Here is a 5,382-nt window from a genome sequence, read left to right on the forward strand (position 1 = left end):
CTTTTGGGTTAGCATTGGAAATGTAATTGAGGAAAATATGTAATAAAAATATTAAAAATCAAAAAAAAAAAGAAAAAAAATTCCATGCCTAAACTCTTGGAATTGATTAGAATTAAACTGCAGAGTTACTAAATGCAAGAAATAAAATTATCTTTATGTTATTAATATAATGATCATAGGAAATTTATATATATATAATCTGGCTCTATTCCTAAGATATTATGTATATTCAAATATTGTCTTTTTTGTTTTTGTTTTTGGGGTTTTTTGTTTGTTTTTTATTAGATATTTTCTTCATTTACATTTTGAATGTTAGCCCCACAGTCCCCTATACCCTCCCCCCACCCTTCTCCCCAACCCACCCATGCCTGCTTCCTGGCCCTGGCATTCCCCCGTACTGGGACATATGATCTTAGCAAGACCAAGGGCCTTTCCTCCCATTGATGGTCGACTAGGCCATCATCTGCTACATATGCAACTAGAGACACAGTTCTGTGGGATACTGGTTAGTTCAAATATTTTCAATAAAAAACTAGTTCAAAATTGTCTAAAACACTTCTGGTTTTAAGCTTTTTAATTAAAAGAAAGACAGACTGTGTTTAAAGAGTCAAGTTGATAAGGCTGATCACGTATTTTTCTCATTTACTGATTCAAAAACTAAATTTACCTTACTAATTTACATTATTCATTCATTATATTCATTATACCAATATATATTTAGTCATTATTTAGTGATCTCTAAGAAGCATAAAATAGTGTGGACAAAAGAGTCTGTAACAATTGTATTCTACAGTCATAAAGTGCTTAGAGAATTCAAAATTTATAATTGAAAGTATATTGTGTTAATATTGTATGGTTAATTCTCATTGCATGAGGATATTTCCCTAATTCACAATGTTAATTTAAACCCATAGTGTAGCTATTTTGTTCTGTACTCATTATTAATATGACTAATACTACTTTTAATCCTGTTTGTGTGCTAAGTTGCACACAATTTTCATCTCAAAGTCTTCCATTAAAATAATGAGAACAATAACTGAATAAAGATCTTTTTCAGTTTGTGCTGTTGGCCATTTTGTCTACTGTTGACAGAATTTAATTTCATTTCAGCAAAGTAAACATCAAAGGTTAAAAGTAATAGTCTTTTAGGGAGCCAGGCAGCAAGCATTTGACAGTAAAAACTGAACCTGTCCCTTATCCAAAAAAGACAGAAAATATTGAGAATGAATGAAGAAATCTGGACTTCTCAAATAATAAAGTATTCAATAACTTTTCTAGGAAAATGGTATTCACAATTAGATTTCTAGTCGAATTTATGTTATACAAATAAACACTGAATAGAAATATTTGAATGTCCCACAATCTTTTGAACATACAAATATTAACAACATGTGAAGAACCATTAATTGGGTTTAGGTAAAGAATGATTTGCATCTTACCTTTCTAGTCTTTAGAATGATGCTACTTTATAGATAATAAAGTAGTATGGATACAAAAGCTTTTCAGAAAATGTACACTGCAGTCAACATTACAGGTCCAATTTCATCTTAATCTCAGTAATTTTTTATATATGAATATATTACACTAATTATTTTATACCTGTTTAAAATATAAATTGCACAGAATTTGGTGTTGCACTGAATTTAAGAATTCTACTCAGAGAAATTCATAAAATTTCCATTGTTATTTAACCAGATTCACTATTTATTTCCAAGACTTCTTTCACTATTACAGTAGAGGTATCAACCCATTAAAGACCAAATCCTCAATACTCTTTGGTCTCCAGCTCCTAGTCTGTCACTATGAATTTGTTAACAGTCATATTTATAATTAGTCATTTTTTGTGTGTGTCTGGTTTACCAAGTAAGATATTTTTAAAGTTTATGCAAATTTTTGTTAACTCAGAATTCTATATATTTTAAAAGTCAAATGCTCTTTCACTGACATATCAACCACATTTTGTCTATTCATTCCTCTACCAGTGAACATTTGGGCTGTAACTATGTTTTGTCTACCCTAAATACTTATGCTATGACTATGGTTTCAAAAATATTTCAAGTTCAAGTAGCTGACTTGAGTTCCTTTGTGTAGGAGACCATAAATGGATTGCTGAGTTGGGTAATAAATGGTAGGACTTTATATGCACTTAGTATATTTCTAGAAATCACATTATTGATTGAACAAAACTGACTTTACAGGGCATTTTATTGTAGATGACATAACCAGGGAATACATGAATAAGTTACAATAAGTAGCAATGCCATCAATAGAGGTTCAGATACTGGTCACAACAAAAATCTCATGGGGACCTGTTAATGAAAGAAATTTCTCTCCCATACAGTTAATCACTCAATAATCTAAGCTCATAGAAGAAATATGAATGTTGATTCATATTAATGGCATAAAAAACAAAATATCTCTCTCTTGCACCAGGACAAAGAGACTTAAGGAAGTCCTCACAAGGAAATTACATACTTTAACCGAAAAGTGGCTTAACAAGTATCTTCCCCCAGCTCACTGGTAATAAATATTTACAGAGTGTGATGGAGGAAAGGAACGGGACATAAGACTCTTACAAATGCAGAAGGGAAGAAACTCATATACAGAGTGCACCTCTACCAAAATGGGAAAGATGTGAAAGCCATGTTGCTTTACCTAAATATTATATATTGTATATATAATATATTATACAAATTATACAACATATATTATGTATTATATATCATGTAGGGTGTACAATATATCACTTATCAATCATATATTATATAAATATATATTTTATTATACAAAACATATATATATAATAATACATATAGCTATTAAGAGTAATTTTTACTAAATTTACTTAAACTATAAACACAAGTTTACCTTAGTATTACATAACTGAATGCATGAGAAACCACACCTTACAAAAGAATCCTTGTATTGCCTGCCTCTAATTAAACTGAAAATATTTTATAATGAAGATATTCAGAAACAAATATTGGTTCATGGGCTTTTCAATTAATCCATATATTTACTAGCTTTTAGGTATGATGTGAACTAAATACTGAGAAAAGAACTATTAACAGTATTGGAATAATAAAAATTATCTATGAAAGTATAGTGTAAAGAAACAATGATATAAAAATGAAAAGTTATCTGATAGAAAGATAATAATGATGGAGATTTTCAATAACATAATTCAATAGTTTAAAGTAGATTTTGTAGCTTCTCAGAAGTGATTGTATGTGGACGTCAATATTGAATAATAAAATATAAAATCTTGGAGGGGACGACCATATCAGGCAAATAAAATATCATAAAAAATTACAGAGAGTGGAAAGGAGTATGGTAAATTCAGAATATTACATATATAGAAAGAAATATTCCGGTGAGTTGGCAACATAACTTTGTAGTAGAGCATATGCCTAGTAAAAGTCTGGTTTCGATCTTGAGCATTTAAACATTTTAAAAATAAAATGAAATAGAAATCCAAATGAAATATTTCTAGAAGGAAGAGAACGAAGAAATGTAGGTCATGAAAAATATATGATGCTGTATAGTATGTCTAAGAGAAGAAAGAATTCTACTCATGTCAGGTAGGCTTTCTGATCTCTATTTTGTAGGAGATTAAATGAACCCACGTGGAAAGCCCAGTGTGTGTGCATCAGAACCTGCATCCAGCCCAATTTGAGAACTCCACTGGCAGTGCATTTAGCATGCCACAGTCATCTTTCACACTGACTATCACAGCAGAGTACATTCTCTTTTGAGAAAGATTGTACTAGAGAAGAACCTGGTTTATATAAATCCATAACTGAAAGATGAGAGAAACTTCCAGCTTGTGGTGTGTGACGCAGCATGAACTAAAATATAGATAATCAATGCAATTTAAATGTATTAAACATTATTGCTAAAACTTTATATTCAAATGATGAGCTACTTTATGATTTCTAGTTACCAGTTTGTTGATGGTGAAGTTTTGCTTTTCAAATATTTTAAAATTCTGACATACTCAATGAAGGGCTGAAACATAAATTGACATAGTTGTCTGTATTGCTATTTATAAAAAGAACCATATGGTTTAAGCAATCTCATATTTCCTTGAGTATTTCCAACACAAGGAATTTAATGTAAGCAATCAAACATGATCATTAAAACTTTAAATTGCATACATTGATACTCTATATTTAAGCATTAGTCTAACTAAAAGTATTAAATATCTATCTGATCACTGTAAAAAACAGCTGTTAAAACATGAAAAATGGATTATCAAGAATAACATTAAAATAGTTTTTTTTAAAAAAGAAAAACTTTGTTTTGCAACTAGTACTTTAAAATGGAACACCTAGTATAACGTCAGATATATGAACTACTTTCTGTGAAAAGTGAAATGACAAGGCAATTTTTAAAATAACTAACATACATTATTGTTATCATTGGATGTGTATCCAAGATCTGTTTTAGGCTTCATCTTCATCTTATAGTTAATATTTATTTCATTGGTCATAAAATTACAAATTAATAGCTAAAATAGTACTTGAGTTAGGTTTAGGATATAGTATGTTAAACCATGTTTATGATAAAATGGAAAGTCGTAAATGATACCACTATCATTTATGACTATAAACTATAGTATGTACATCCTAAGAAAGACCTCACAGACATTTAAATAGGAATCTTGAAATTATGGATTAAATTCTAAGGGTGCAGTGCTTTCTAAAGCAAATTTTTGCATTGGCATGTGCTGCTCAAGCCATAGTGTCAAAATTCAGCTTTCCCTACATGAATCATTTCCGAGTTGTTCCTAATAGCATGTGTTCATGGTTTGTCTTTCTCATTTTTGAAGTTTTCTGGCCTAGAATAAAGTGATGTCACTATTCACTAGAAGAGTGGGCTGCAGAAAACCCTTGAAGCACATTGAATTTGCCAAGTTCTGTGTACCTCTAATTTGGACTCCTGTTTTTTTCTAGTGTGCTCTCAAGGAAGCCTTCTGAAGCCAGAGCTCTCTACACACACATGCCAGGATAGAGGAAAGTTCTTTAGAGGAAGAGAAGGGAATGGATTTCCATCAGAACTAACAGTGAAAGTGCCATGAATCTTGGCTTTCCTAATTCTGATTCCAGTATCTTTTTGCCTAACCTGTGAAATACCCACCTTATTTTAATTCATTTCCTTTTTGAATGTTTGAATGAAACTATTTTAAGTGAGTTCTCTTGGAAGTCCTCCAAGCACCTTCCTCTAAAAACAGAAATAATAATATGGAAATAACCTACAATCAATTTATGTATTACTCAAATCACTTCAGATTTAGAAAAAAAAAAGTGAACTTGACAGTCCAGAGGGCATTTTGTGAACCATTTCATCCACTTTCCCCATAACCAAAGATATGACATAATT

This window comes from Mus caroli, chromosome 7 (assembly GCF_900094665.2).
Source record: "Mus caroli chromosome 7, CAROLI_EIJ_v1.1, whole genome shotgun sequence".
Lineage (NCBI taxonomy): Eukaryota > Metazoa > Chordata > Mammalia > Rodentia > Muridae > Mus > Mus caroli.